Genomic DNA, 16898 nt, shown 5'->3' on the forward strand with positions numbered 1-16898 from the left:
GTTAGACTTATAGATAGACAGACAGACTAAAGTATTTTAAATAAAATAATTATTTACAGAGGAAAAACAGACCTTGACCTTGGCCCCTAAAAATCATACCAAGAATGTCTCATTGGATGATTCTTCTTAGGAAATACGTAATTACTAACATTAAAAGCTTCAAAGAACCCTAATATCACTAAGAAAAAAAATGTTTAGTGCCCGAAATGCAGTAATTTGTCCATAATTTATTCATCTTACGTTTGGGGTCAAGACTAGATTCGAGACGCAAGATGATTGTGCTATAAAAGAAAATCTATTTAAGATGTTCAGTTTACACTCCTTCTTTGGACCTCGGCAGTGACCCAGCGCAGAGCAGGAATTATGAAAGCCAATTTGAATTATTTAACGAATTCCAGAAAGGATTCAAATTAAGTTTTTTTTCTCACCCTCCTTTTCCTTTCATCGTGTCTCATTAAAGCAATTAGCTCTGATGCCTAATAAACTAGAAACAGCCCCAACTATAAAGCCCCAGCCAATGACAGAGAACAGAGAAAACTACAAGGAAGAAGGTCACAAGGCAGACATAATGTAGATACTCATACAGAGCCTTCTTATACAATATTTGCACTGGGTTGATGCTATGTGGGTTGCATCTGAGTAAATAACTGTAGGATGTTTTGGGAAGAGGGAATAAAACATATACAGCAGCCACTTAAAACCATTTTAAATATTTTGGAAATTGTCAGATACACCTACTTTTTAAGGTAAATATACCTCTGTTATTCACAGAAACGTCAAAGTTACTGTTGTAACATCAGATCCCTGATGGAGGGTACGAGACGTTGTGTCAAGAGAAGCGACACTAGGGGACTTCTTTGAAGGCCTCGGTTACCTCTGAACTTGAGAATAGACAGAATCTGCATGTCCCTCCAAAAGACATATGAGTATAAAAGGAGGGAATCATGCACTGTCCATTCAGGTTTTGCACTGAGGAGCTGAGAGTAAGGTTCGGCCATAGCAGTGGCTCGTTTCAGCACCGTGGCCAGGGGGACACAACTTCTCATTCCCTCCATCAGGGAACGGAGGTTACAACAGTAACCTAGAACTTCCCCGTCTGTCGCTCACTTCGACGTTGTGTCGAGTGAAGCGACACTAGGGGTCCCTATTCAATCACGCCATGCGCTGAACCGTGTACGTGCTCTGCTGATGCAGGTGTGGGCAGGCAGTTGCATGCAAAAGTGACAGGCTGCATCAGACCGCACGTACCCTTCCCCAACGCCCCATAAAATTGTCATAACTTTTTCGGTTCCCGGCAGCCCAAAGGAGGGAACAAAGCGACGTGCCAAGCATGGGAGCAGGCCGTGCCAGCCGCGCCTTTTCTCTCTCTTTGTTTCTCGCATAGAGTTAAAGTGGCTGGGGCCATCTTAACGCTATCGTCTCCGGCACAATCTCTGTCCTATTATACAGTCCATTCCCTGTCAAGCACCAGCGATATAAACTAAGATACAAGGCTACATTCATAAGAAAAGAAAATTGCACTTAGAATTAGTGCTCTCGTGAAAATTGGGTAAGACGTTGCGCACAGTCGGAGCGTGTTGTGCTGCGATTTGCGCACTCATGAAAATAGCGCCCTCTATGTCTGATGGCTTCTACTGAGATAGCTACACTTTAAACCAAAAAAGCTTTTTTTTTGTGATGTAGCTTCCTCTTTTTGACCCATCCACTTGACGTTTCCTAAAACCAAAGAAAAAAAATTGCTCTTCTGGCAGATACAGTATAACTACCCATCAGAAGACCTGAGGTTCATAAAGCAATCGGGAGACTGATTAAATTGTATTAGACCATACAGACAGATTATTAAAAGAAAACCATTAGTAAACAGTTGTGTTATCTCCAAAAACAAGGGCACTACAAGTGTCTCCACTTATATCTCCACAGCTGCAGCAAAACTTACACTTGTTTTTGTTTGGGAGATTATCTTCATCCTCAACATGTGCTATTGAATCAGAAAGACAAATATTGGTGAGGCGCTTGTCAGCTAACTCATAGTGGATTCTGTATGAGACATTGTCTACAGGAAACTGTAGCAAAATCACCTCTCTGACAATGTGCTCCAGTACCCAAGGGGGAAGGGAGGAAACACGCGGGCACCTGAGCCCTGACAGAGGGAGATAACAGCTGACTACTTGCCACCTTATTTTTCCAGGAACTCATTCGTAAACTATAGACATCCAGCACTCATGGATACCCTGTAAAACAAAGTTTACAGCCCCTGTGGCATCTGAACAATTATAATGCTGCTTCAGGTGCCCTACAAAAAGTATTTTTAAGGATCACTAAATGTTCATTGCTTTTTCTTTATGAAGATGATAAATCTGTGGCAGGCGATCCATACGGAAAACCGTTATCATGAGACTCAGCATTCTGAAGAAGAAATTGGTGAATTGACAAGAAGAAATGCATTGTATGAAATACTTAGGTGAAAAAAAGTGTCCTTCATTTTACATGTGAAAAGCACATAAAAACATTAATATTGATTTTGCAACATAAACTGACAAACATATAAGCAACAACGCACACTTTCCAATGCCATAACACTTTCCACAAATAGGGAACAAAAAAGGCCTGAAACTCTTTACAACAAACGTTCAATGAAAGGAGGTGCTTAACCTTCAGAAAATGTTTATCGTTAATCATATGCATCTTTTAATCATTTTAGATGAGCTTTGCAGATTTTGCAATCCTGTTACCATAATTTTGGACATGGGTAAATGTAAAAAATAAAATTGTTATAATTTTTCTATTTTTGAGACAAAATGTTATACAATTAACAAAATTACTTTCAAAAACAACGCCATACTGGGTAACAGGGTTGCCTAAATGTAGCCTAAATTAAGCTATACATCAGTAGGGGATAGTTAGTTTGGGAACAAATATTGGTTTATCCTTGTGCGACCCCGAGTACACAAGCATTGGACACTGGATTTTTGCTTTGCTCTAAGGAATGCATAATTTAAGTGAATTTAAACCAATTTATCTCAGTTCAGAAGACTCGTTCAGTAATTTTGGCGTAAGGAGTCATGTGACAAAACAACATAGCGCAGATCACAGCGCAGTTTGTCTTTGGGAGAAATGCCAACAAGACTACATCTAGTAAAAACCTAATTAAGCTTTTACATTGAAACCTGTCATGAGTCAAAATATTAGAGTATCTAGGTTCATAAGATTTTTAAAATTTGAGCGATTCAACGCAAAACGCCACGCTGCTAAACACGATGTACACTAAAGTGTACTTTTGCACATTTTTCCTTAGAAATCCAATATTTACAAATTGAGAATCAATGGATTCATCCGAAAGCTCATTCAAATATTGCATTCAGAGGCTTTATATGGAGTTGGAATGAAAATGTGGTCCATTTTTAACTGTTCTGAGACCAGTGTAGACGACAGCACTCTGGAGGTTAAGTCATTCACTAAATAGGGAGCAAGGGGGCACCCTATAGCTTTCCTATGCAGTTAAGTTCATTCATTTACATTTATTCATTTAGCAGATGCTTTTACCCAAAGCAACTTGCAAAATGAGGAAGGTCCTAAAATCTGAACAAAAGTTTAGTTTCATGCTGCAGATGATGTTTTAACGACTCAACATGTTTGGCAGACATGGGACAATGGCAACAATAAATAGATTCAGAATTGATAATGTATCGTTTAAATTTAACATGGTTGGCAGTGATTGGATGATGCTGGCCATTACTTTGAATCAGAATTAATTGATGTAAAGCCTGTAATGTCTCAAAAACATGAATAACCAGCACTCCTGAAAAAAATAAACAGTTCAATTAATACAAATCTGACTTTCTATAGCTTGGTATTTCTTAAAATTTGTCCACATAAGTTTTTTATTATTATTATTTGCATGTTTAATAGGTGCTACTAATTACAAATCAAAAGGGAAATGGAAAATGCATACGGGCCATTCTGCAGGTCTTCAGCTGCACACTTGTATGGGGTCTTCATTGTCGTATGGGACATACCTGTCAACACTCCCGTTTTTCCCGGGAGTCTCCCATATTTCACACCCATCAACCGCCCCCCTCCCATTATTCTCCCAGGAAACTCCCGTAATTTGTATGGCCCAAACCTCGTTATATGGATAATCACATCAACATATTATTCCAAGGTTGTCCAGTTGCCAGATCTTGTATGAAACGCATCCTACTCACACAATCGACACATCATACAAATTTGAACCCATTTGTGACCTCAACCTGTCAACCTACAACCCAGTTGCGCTGTTGATATCAGCGCAGGTAGTAGACGCGGGAAATTGAATCAAGCATCACTGTTAGATGGGAGAAGACTCAGGTGGTGCTACGGCCATATATATATATATATATATATACACACACACATGTCAATTTAACAACAGTTGGACGGAAGAATTTAATTTCATATCTCGAAGCCATGTACACAATGCCCATGACTTTTACAAAGTGTGTCACACTGATTTTAATATCGGACACGGTGGGAAAAATTATGTTACTCAGCACATAAAATCACAATGGCACAATTTTTATATATTTAGCCTGCCTCTGCCATCCAGCATCCACCCCCCGCCCTCAGAGGCCTCCCAGATTTTGGTACCCAAATGTTGACACATTCTCAACTGGAGACAGGTCAGGACTGCAGGCAGGCCAGTCTAGCACCCACACTCTCTGCTCACACAGCCATACACTTTAAATTTGGGCAGTATGTGGTTTGAAGTTGTCCTGCTGTAAAATGCAGGGATGTCCCTGGAAAAGATGGTGCTGGATGGCAGTATATGCTGCTCCGAAACTTGTACATATCTTTCTGCATTCATGGTGTTCACACAGGTGTGTGAGTTACCCATGCCATGGACACTGACACACCCCTGGCCCATACAGACACTGAGATTTGACCTGACGCTGATAACAGCTTGGATTGCCCTTTTCCTCTTTGGCCTGGATAACACAACAGCTTTGTTTTTCAAAAACTTTTCAAAAAAAGGGAATCTTCAGACCAAAAAACACAGTTCCACTGTTCTACTTTCCATCTAAGATGAGACCGAGCCCAGAGAAGTCAGCAGTGTTGATGTAGGGCTTCTGATTTGCATAGTTAAGTCTTAACTTGCATCTGTGGATGCAGGGGTAAATGGTGTTGACTAACAAAGGTTTACTAAAGCTATCCCAAGCCCATGTTCATGATATCTATTACAGATGAACGCAGATTTGTAAGGCAGTGACGTCTGAGGGATTAGAGACCACACACATTCAGTAGTGGTTTTCGCCTTGCCCTTTACGCACTGAGATTTGGTCATATTCCTTGAATCTTTTAACTATGTTGTGCACTGTAGAGGGTGAAATGCCCCAAATCCTTCCAATTTGACTTTGGGGAACATTGTTCTCAAAGTGCTGGATTATCTGCTGAAGCATCAGTTGGCAAATTGACAAATCTCAAATGATCATTGTTCAAGTTGCTCACTGTCTCAACTGTTTCGGAGTTGGGGTTGTATTTGCGGAAAGTGCTTTATGTCAAATTTCCGAGATGCTGTAAGCATTACAAGTCAGAAGATGCACACCTATACTCTTGATACAGTGCAAATCAAATGCCATATGTTCAGTCTATAGCACAGAGCCTTTATGAATTAAATCAGGCTTGCAATCCATCCCTATTGATTACAGTGATGAATTAGGCAGCTGTACTTAGCAACAGTGCTGTCAGCAGGGACTAGATAATCTCCCCTACAAAACACCTCCATCTTGTTGTGTCTCTACATCAAACGAGCAGGAGGCTCAGTTGCCTTTAAAGGACAGACGAGGCATAGCAGCCACCTGCCAAAAATCACAAACCCTTCCCGACGCACGCTGGTCTGGGGAGATATTCCTGTGACTTAGATGGCATGTGCCTGGAATCATAAGATAATTACATTTGAGTGAGTGTCTGTGTGTGTGTTTGTGCGTGTGCATTAGAGTGTAGCTCAGCAACACATTATTGTCTTATGATGGAATAGCTGTAAAGTCCAAGGAGGTTAAAAGACTATATGTCTGCGTGAGCCTGTATGTTTTACATGTATCTTATGTGGTATAATATTTTAAGTGCATCAATTTATACAAAAACAAAACAACATGATAAAAAATTAAGCGCTTCATATATTCCATGTTAATCTTAGTTGTAGTCTTAACCATCATGTTGGGTAGCCCTGCCTACAATGCAATCTCATTAGTACTCATTATACAAAAAGCTTTCACTGCAAAATGCTGCAATTGGCCAATCAGAATTAAGTATTCTGGAGAGCCATGTAGTCAAGTAGGAACAATACAGTGATTATGTGACCTCCATCGCAATCCTCATGAAAGCGCCTTTATCTAAAGGCTTTTGTGTGTGATACAGAAACAAAAACATTTTTGTGATTCTATGTGAGGGTCTTCTGAGCATGTGTGGCCAAATTCAACTTGGGTTTTAGCAGTTGCGGTATAGAGCACAGCTGCAGGTTTCAGGCCAATCAAAAGGTTAAAGCACAGCTACCCAGAAGCCTAACCAGATGGGTCCAGTGCGAGGTAGCAGACCATCTAAATCTGGAAACAACGGCAAGTGTCTCTCTACTCTTCTGCTAGTTGTCGAGTAAGAGCTCTGGTGAGAGGCAGGTGCAAAGTTAAAGGTCTAGGGTTAGAAAGGGGATGCACCTCACAGACTTTCGCTGGGTTTCTTTTCCAGTGCATTTTCTCCAATTGATTTGCAGCAGTGGAATGGAGCAAGGTGTGAGTCTGCACCCAAGGGTTCAAGACCAGGATACACTAAATAGACAAATAAAGAGAAAGGGAGAGAGTCAATGTATGTTAAAGGGATAGTTTACCTTAAAATGAAAATTCTGAAATCATATACATTACTCATCCTACTGAAATAGGACTGGCTCTGATAAGCTCAAAAAAAAAAAAAAAAAAAAAAAAAAAAAGCACCATAAAAGCATCATGAAGCAGTCCATTCTGTATGACTTATGTGCTATATTTCAAGTCTTCTGAAGTCATGTAACAGCAATTGAGTGAGGAACAAACTGAAATGTGTGTCATTATTCACAGATAATCTTCCTCTTGAGTTTCCTGCAACCAGATTATTGAGTCTGTTAGTTAAACTCAAGAAATGAATCAGTCTGTTTTGTGAACAAATGATTTGGATGCTTTTTTTTTTTTTTTAACTGAATGAACCAATTCATTGAAAAGATCTGAATAAAAAATAAAAAAGATTCATTCACATTACTACTCCTTTCATGAACTCTTTTAAACATTCCAAGGAGAGCTAGGGAGGATGTTAAGATTACCATTGAATAACAACCTACATATTTGGTTTACAACACAAAGCTCTCTTTTGGCTTCAGAAGACTTGAAATATTGTGCAGAAGTTGCATGGATGACTTTTAAAGAGATAGTTCACCCAAAAATGAAAATTCTCTCATCATTTATTCACCCTCAAGCATATAAAGTAGGGTGGTACCTGTATCGGTATCGGCTCCGATACTGAAGCTTTTAGACAGATTGGGTATCGGTCGGATGAGGCCGATCCAAAACCGATACTGTGTGTTAGTCATGTTCGTTACAGTCAAGCTCTAAAAATGACATAAAAGAACCATAAAAACACAATTAAAGCAGTTCTAGTGTATTTTATTCAAAGCCATTTGAAGATGAGCGTTAGCTCTGTGAATCACAAAAGGCTGTGTTTAATAAGTAAATATATAGTATGCACAGCGCCAGTGCGTTAGTGAATGGTGCTGCTCTGTTGACACAAACTCACGCACAGGCTGGTGATGCACTCGCGGCTATTTTTAGCCTTCACAGCGGTGCGCAATATTTGAGTGATACTGAAGAACAGCATCACAGGTGTAGATGACCAATAGTTCAGTTCACTTAGAATATGCATTTAGAACGGCACCGGAGGTGCATTTTACCACAATTTGAATAAGAAGCAAATTAAACTACTGTGAACTTGCCTACAAACAGACACTTACAGGACTTCCTGAAGAGTTTAGAATGTCAAAATAAAAGTGTGCAGGTTTAGAAAGTTCTCGATTTAAATGTATTACTGTTGTATTTAAAATTACAATTAAAAGACAATAATAATAATAATATTAATAGCAATGTATTATTATTATTATTGTCATCATTAGTATTTGTTTTCAATTTATAACAATATTTAAGTTGAATGGGTTCCAAAAAGTAACTGTGTGAATGAAAAGTGAGCTGATGTCTTACAACTAAATTGAACAAAAAGGAGATCTGAATACTTTAAAGACCAGATGCAAGTTGAAACATTTTTGGGTGAAAAAGGCAAAAATAAAACACTGGTTTCTTTTCTAAAGAACACATGAAAACTGGAATTACTGTTAATTGTGCTGCTACATTATCCAGTATACTAGTTAATAATAAAGTGTTTCTTAATAAGCTATACATTCATATTGAAATAATGTGATTAGAGGTTTGTGTTTCTTTACATATTAAAGAGTAATCCAATTACTTCCACACCTATTTAAAGATATTCTAAACTGATTATGCAAAAAACAATCTGTGGTATCGGCCAATACAATGATTTCCGATATCGGAAGCAAAAAAGTGGTATTGGTGCATCCCTAATATAAAGGCAGCATAAAATAATCCACATGACTAAAGTGGTTAAATCCATATCTTCAGAAGTGTTATGATAGGTGTGGGTGAGAAACAGATCAGTATTATAGTCCTTTTTTGCTGTAAATTTCCACTTTCACTACTGGGTAGAGATACGCACAAAGAGTGTGAATCACTGAAAAACAAGAGAAGAAGTATGTGAATGTGAAAATGTATAGTAAAAAATAACTTATTGATCGTTTCTGGGTTGGCATGAGTGTGCATGAATTTTCATTTTTGAGTGAACTATCTCAGGTAGTTTTATGTATGTGTGTGTTTCTAAGCAGGCCTACACACATCCTTGTACTTGAACAAAAGTAAATCATGGCAAGGATGTTTCCAATGCTCTGGGAAAACGGTACGCTCAAAGTTTCACAGCTGAACAATTAAGCGAGTTCTGAGGACAAATCAAAAACATACCAACAGGCTGTATTTAAAGAATCAAGAGAGACTTTCCAGATGCTTGTCATTCCTAAACTGAAGTAACTCAACATCTTTTCACTCTGGAGAAATGCAGACAGCTAACCTTCAACTCATTCGCTTCCAAAATATCTAATACTTCTGAAAACACACACACAACCATTCAGACAGAGTCAGCTTCCCACATAACCATGTCATTAACATAATTAAAAGATTTTAGAGAATTTTAAGAGAGTTATTCGGCCCTTGCTAAGGCAAGCATAACTATTTCTATTGCTAAAAAGTATGGTTAGGGATTTAATTAGGGAACCTTACGTTTTGTGCTAAGGACATCAATTATACCTCAAATTGTGCACCCTAACAACTAACTAGCAAACACTATTAACACCCTAAAAACATTCAGAACACCTTAGAAACAACATAGAAAGCTCAAAGCAACAAGCTACAAACCTCTCCAATCACCATAGCAGCTGCTAAACAATGCGCTAGCAGCAACGACCCACAACGACCTAGCATCATGGAGGTGAATTTTACACAGGCAAACCTCATATTTCTTTCAGAAAATGTAAAGATCTTGCAAAACATATAAATGACTGACGTAAAGAGAGGTCTTTCTGCCCGGCTGAAAAAAATAAACACAGCTTAAACCAGCCAAAGCGTTCTTATCTAGTCTTAGCCATTCTCCCAGCCTGGCCAAGATGAAAAGTGCACAAAACCCTTCTTAAACTTCCAACAGACCAATGTTGGGAAAACTACTTTAAATCTGTAGCTTTCCCAGCTATAAACTACTAATAACCAGGGTTTGAAAATTAGTGAGGTCTGGGTGGGGTGCCAAGAATTTTACCAAAATTACAACTATGTCGTCACCAATGAGGTCGCGAAACATTAGCTACTCAAATGAATGAAACAGCATAGCCTTCATAATGGCCAGTGTTTGCATATTTGATTTTGTTCTGTAGTCTGTACTACAGATGGTGTACTAGTGTAGTGTGCTACTGTTTTTGAACCTTTCAGATAACGTCATGATGATCATCAGGGCCGGATTAAGACTCCTTGGTTCCCCTGGCCTTGACGATATATACTTATCTTATAGCATATATAATTTTTGTGCTATTTAACATGTTTTCTAAAATCATATAATAACTGTGTGTTCCTTCGAGACACAAAACTTTTGTCCTCCAGGGGGCGTTTGACGGCTCAGAAAACTGAATCCTCCATTGATCTGCATTCAAATCACTGGATGTTTTTATGTCTAATAATTGGAGACATTTTACACTGGATTAATTTACAATTTAAAAACGTTAAATGCGATGATTCATACCTGTGGATGGAAACCCACTACAGCGATATCTATACAATAATTTCTTAAACTCATCCATCCAGTAATAATAAACGACTCTATCCTGGTCCATCCTGACCAGTGCTGAGAAAAGTAACAGTCGCCAAGTGACAGCACTGTCAATGTGCTTCTTTAGCAGCGGTCTGGACCTCTGGACAGTAATTTAAAGCCGATCAATGATATTCAAATCTTTTTAAATAATTAATGAATTAAAGAAAGCTGACAATCGCAATGATTTGTACCTGTGGATGGAAACCCACCACAGCAGTATCTATACAATAATTTCTCATTCCGTGAAAATAAACAACTGTGACTGGTCCATCCTAATTAGCGCGGAGAAAAGTTACAGATCTTGTGACAGCATCATGTATGTGCTGCTTCAGCAGTGGACTGGACCTATGGACAGCAATTTACTGGCGATTAATGATGGACGTTTTTCAAACTAATTTTTGTGCCATTGAAGGGCATTTCGGGGAGGGGCGCCACTTGAAGGGTTGTTTGAAAATGTATTTTTGTACAAGCCTATTAGCGAAAGAGTACACTTATATAGTAATGCCATGCTCTCTTCAAAGTGCCAACATTAAGAGCTCTGTCTGGAGCGAGTAGGACATAGGGATGATCACCCTATATAAAATTCGTTTTTTAATACATTTTGAATTGAAGATTCAATGCGCTGAAATGTACAGTATAGTGAACTTCTAAGACGTGAACTGGCCTAAAGCTATTTAAAAATTGCAGTCATACGTTCAGTTGTACAATACGAATATGAACAATTACCTCATATCTGGTTATGGAAATGCTCATAACGCAGTTAAAATACAGTCAAGCTAATCTTATAAAAATGTAGCTGGATACGCTACAAGTTACTAACAAAAATACGCTAACTACATTAATGTAACTGTACATTTATATATAATGATAAGATGATATTATTTAATTCTGCCTGCTGAAAAAACCTTGGTACACAGAAGACAAAAACATTCATGTTTCATTTTTTTGATTTTCCTGTAGATCACAGACGTAGTTGAGCCTCTCAGAGTGGCTGGGGTCTACCTGTGGCCACTTCTCTTTAATCAAACCTGAGTGTCTCTCTGTGCCCCCTCTCCAGCGCCGGCATCACGAGCCATGCCATTATCGACCCCTCCCATTCCGTCCTGACAACAAACACAGCCACGCACCTCTCCATTACAATCAGGGCTGACCCACTCAGCGTCAAAGACCAAGTACTCCTGCAGGCTAGCGGGGAAACAAATCCGTAATCACACCTCATCTAGTTTTAACACATCCATGCAAATGCCTGTGCAAAAAAACAAAGCCCAATACAGTGTGACAGTTAAAACGGAAATTCCAAAATGCACATTTCTGACTGGATGAGCAGAGTTACACACTGCCTTACAAACTAAAATCAGGGAAGTTGGTCTCTTGGACTATGATCTGTCATTTGACAGACTAGTTTGATTAAATTATGCTCAGATTAATTTTTTTTTATAAAAATAGACATTTAGCTAGACAATAAAAAAACTTGGAAGCCACTTTCTCTGTGTTTGCGTAGTTACTGCGCTTTGCCTTATGGTCCAATTAAACCCCCTTGTACTTGGCAAAATTTTAAACTGTCATTAATTGAGTATATTCTTTTTTCTTTACAAACAGTACATTCACATGCAGGGACGAATTACCGACTGGGGTGCCCAGGGGCCCTTGACTACCTGGGGGTGCCCTGGGCTTTAAGGCTGTGTCATCTGGTTTGGTGATCCCCTTGGCTTGAAAACCCTTTTGGGCATGATCAACGACGTCACATTAAATTGAATAACACCTATGGGTTATCAGTTTGTCTTCAATTTGACACCAAGATTCATTTTTTTTATCTTAATATAGCTAGAAACCCTTTTGTTAGCCTTGATTTAAAGCTTTTTTTTTAAAAAAAAGCTTTTTTAAATGTTTTTGTTGACAAAAACAAGGCAAAGTGATATTACTGGGAAGAGGAAAAGTCAATTAAAAGAGACAGTGTGCAGAAAGCTTCCATATAGTCAGTTATGACAGAGATCCTGACAAAAGGTGAAATAAACAGGATCGATATCAGCTGATCAGGTGACAAAATATATGTTATTAATGTATTGGTTACAGATAACACAGGACAACTTCAGGGGTCTTGTAGAGTTCGTATCGGCTGTAAAAATCCTGATCGGAGCATCCCTAATTATAGACGAAGTCGAGCTACAATCGGATTCATATTTTAGTCCGACTTCACAAAAATCAGACTGGTACGATTTCAGTCAGACTAAACCGTTTTCATGACATTTTAAAAAGACAAATCAGTCAGACTTAAATTGAACTTTTAAAGACAATGATCATTACAGATAAAGTATTTAGAACTAAAGTTTATCCATTTACTTAAAAGAATCAATAGTTTAAACAGTAACAGTTTAGCATGTACAATGTATTTTCTTAAGTGCTTTGATTAGGTTCCGCTGTAAGGCTTTATTAATTATGTGACTTTCAATAGTCTTGAAGGCACCAAAGCTACACTCTCTTAAATTCCTCAGTCACTTTGAGATGTTTCATTCTTTTTTCAACCATTCATTACAACATTGAGACCTAATAACAAGGTCTTTCGTCAAAGGAGAAATGCAAATGGGATTCGTAGACTGTAATCAGCCTGAAGCTTCACCAATGCAAAAACGACTAACCTTCAACCTTTTAAACTTCTCTAGTGTGTATTCTCTCACAAACGTGTACATGGGACTTGTTGCAGTGCCTGCCGCAGAAACTCGCTGTTTGTTTGCAGTGGTCATAAGAATTATGAAACGCAAACACAATTAGCATCTGTTGCCCAAAGGGGGGAAGGAACACAGAAAAGCCTTTACTTTATTAAGAAATGCCCTCTGCAAAATACAACCCCAATGACCAGATCAACTGGAGGCATTCAGAAAACAAACAGCTATTAAAAAAGATTAAAGAATGACTAAAAATACAATTAACACGTATAGATTTGCATAATATAGAGTAAATACAGAGATGCTACTCCTTAGTAATCTTTAGGCTTGTCTTTGCTTTTTCTGGAGAAGCCCTTAAAGAAATATTACATATTTCAGTGTTCACGGTATATATATGTCTGACACCAACAATCATGTCACGGTCCAAATCACTGAGATCACATTTTTCCCCATTCTGATGGCTGATGTGAACATTAACTGAAGCTCCTGACCCATATCTGCATGATTTTATGCACTGCACTGTTGCCACATGATTGGCTGATTAGATAATTACATGGATGATTGTTGGTGCCAGATGGGCTGGTTTGAGTATTTCTGTGACTGCTGATCTCCTGGGACTTTTACACACAACAGTCTCTAGAATTACTCAGAATGGTGGCAAAAACTAAATACATCCAGTGAGCGTCAGTTCTGCGGATGGAAACACCTTGTTGATGAGAGAGGTCAACAGAGAAAGGCCAGACTGGTTCGAACTGACAAAGTCTGCAGTAACTCAGATAACCAATCTGTAAAATTGTGGTGAGAAGAATATCATCTCAGAATGCTATTCTGAGATGCGGGTTGGTGCTGTTTTGGCAGCACAAGGGGGACCTACATAATATTAGGCAGGTGGTTTTAATATTGTGGCTGATTGATGTATATAGTATATATGTATGCAATAGTGTATATATATATATATATATATATATATATATATATATACACTGTGTGTGTGTGTGTGTGTGTGTGTGTGTGTGTGTGTGTGTGTGTGTGTGTGTGTGTGTGTGTGTGTGTGTGTTTTGTGATTTACGAGGACAATTTTGTAAGTTACAAACTGGTAATTACAAGGTTATTATGCTATAAATGTGATTTATGAGGACATTTCTAGTGTCCCCATAATTCAAATCGCTTAAAAATCATACTAAACAATGTTTTATTGAAAATGTAAAAATGCAGAAGGTTTTCTGTGAGGGTTAGGTTTAGGGTTTAGAGGATAGAATCTATAGTTTATACAGTATAAAAGTCATTATGTCTATGGAAAGTCCTCATAATGATAGGTAGACCAACATATGTGTGTGTGTGTGTGTGTGTGTGTGTGTGTGTGTGTGTGTGTGTGTATGTGTGAGACCGTATACAGAAAAAAACTGCTTGTTTAAGCCAATTATATGAATAGTCTTCATCTTGATAAATTAATGAGATGTGTATCTTTTTAACTACTGTCCTACAAGAACTATTCGATTTTAAAGTGCTTATTTTTACAGTGGAATTTACCAAGTGCACTTTTACCATTTTTATGAAATTCCAGGTCATCTTAGAGACATGAAGTGCATATTGTAAATTGCTTTGAGAAGCAGAGATGTATTTTTTCAATCAAGTCTCTGCATCACTGTTTTGAGGGATCTAACCAAATAAAGTGAGTAAAGCACTTCTGTGACTAACTCTCCAAAAGATCCCTGTCTTTAGCCTAGTATTGACCCTCTCCTGTCAAGTGGAAAATATACAAGAGAAACAGATGTATGCTGGAACTAGGTAGAAGCCAACGCTAATGATGTTTGGCAGATGTTTAATTCTCTTGTGCTACAGAATGTTTAAGAAAATAAAAATAAGACAATACCTGTTCTCTTACATGTTCTGTACTTTACACTATAAGCAATATTCATTCAAACCAAATGAGTTCAAAGATATCTTGTAAAATAGGACAAAATAGGACAGACAGAAATCTTGACAGAGAAAAAAAATTTGTTTATTTTAAGATTTTGCAACCAAAATACATTTTCACATTCTGGCACGCAAATCAATATCTCATGTCCATTTACAGTATTTAATCATTTGGTTGGTAGCAGAGTAATATGCTGGATAATGTACAGTTAGTCGGTCATTATCGCAAAATAAACCCCTTCAGGGTTCTGTTCTGTGATGACAAGACATTATGCGCAGACGCTAATGAGATCAACACTACGCATGAAGTATGCATCCATACCTCCCAATCAATACTGTGTACACACTGCAGGGCATCAATCGTATTTTAAAACAGCCTCATCCCAGAGAGCAGATGCATCTCTAGGACTCAGTAGGAGAACAACATTTAGATGTAGAGTATAAACGCAAATACTATAGAAGCAAACTGCTCAGACCGCAGGCTTCATTCGACGTTCGCTTGCACAAACATCCAGGAGGCTTCTCGCTCCCTAGACAAAACGCTTGCTGTGGCGCAGCTGATAAATGCCAGAGACAAAGACTGTCTGAGACAAGCATGGATTTTTGCAGTTATTCATAAGTCCTGGAGGATCCATAGCCAAACAGGGACTAAAGTGCATTATCAAACAATATTTTAAAACAAAAATCGTCCAGATTCCCCCATCGTCGACATGACCTTTCTCGTCAGAGAAGGCCGCAGCTACGCGGGAGAAGCATGGTTGCGCTGACAGCCCTTTCCGCACAGGGCCCATCTGCATGCCTTGGACGGTTTCACGGGGGAGCCGTCACGTCTGTTTTTAATCACTCTTCAATGATCACGCAGCCCAAACAGATGGAAGATCAATAACCGGCTCTACCCAGCCAGATCAGGCAAACTGCAGCCCCTCTGAGATCAGATAGGGAGCCTCTATGATGGACAGTGGCGAATGGCAAATCAAACTCAACTGCAAATGCTAATTAATGTGGGGCTCAGCCTGGGTTGCATTCTGCACTAAAGTGAGACTAACATACTGCATACCAACACAACTTAAAAACAAGCAACTGTGTCTTTAAATGTGTACAAAGCAACAAGCTTTACTCTTGTAGTGCACTTGGCTTTAGATAGTGTGCTCTTTAACTGCCAAATTAACAGTTATTCACAGAACGACCAAGGATTAATCTCAAATTTGGCCTGGTGCATGTCCTAAGAGCAGTACCTGACAATGTTTTCATCCTGGGCTAGTTCCAAGGTGGTGACACATGCTTGAAACATTCATATGGCTATTAGCAAAGCAGATGGTACTGCTCTTTTGCTGTATAATCAATAACAGCACCATATTGTGCAATAAATTACATCCACCGTCCTCTTGCAGCACACACCAGAAAACCTCAGGTGGCTTAGTATGCATGAAACGCTTCTGTTCGTAGCATACATGGAGGGAAACATGCAGCTTAAATTTAACTCTATAACACTATAATCCTCCCGAACAGGAAATTATTTAAGCTAAAAAAATAAATAAATAAAGTGGGAATAACTAAACATGAGCTGGCAAGCCGCCACCCTGTTCTGTCTCTTCTCAGATCATTAGTGGAATTTCCACATATTGATCTAGCGTTAGCTAAATAAAGATCAGCAGTATCAAACACAGGCTTTGAATATAAGTTGTTTTTTTCCCATAAGATTTGAAACAGCATATGAGATACGGATATGTATAATACATCAAATTCCCATATGGCTTGATGTACTTCACCAGTCCCAAATATTTAGTCCACTTGAAAACGTGAAAATAATCAAATATCTCAGATGGTGTTCATGTGACTTTCTAATATATTTAA

The 16898-nt window shown here is 38.5% G+C and overlaps 1 long non-coding RNA gene across 1 annotated transcript in view; it reads right to left on the reverse strand.

The window, feature by feature from the left end:
- Nucleotides 1-16898, reverse strand: part of LOC127634155 (uncharacterized) — an 89221-nt gene that overhangs the window by 54094 nt on the left and 18229 nt on the right. Inside the window, exon 2 of the long non-coding RNA XR_007969325.1 lies at nt 6687-6797. This is a non-coding gene — a long non-coding RNA (uncharacterized LOC127634155). The remainder of the gene's footprint in view (nt 1-6686; nt 6798-16898) is intronic.

The sequence above is a fragment of the Xyrauchen texanus genome, chromosome 41 (assembly GCF_025860055.1).
Source record: "Xyrauchen texanus isolate HMW12.3.18 chromosome 41, RBS_HiC_50CHRs, whole genome shotgun sequence".
Lineage (NCBI taxonomy): Eukaryota > Metazoa > Chordata > Actinopteri > Cypriniformes > Catostomidae > Xyrauchen > Xyrauchen texanus.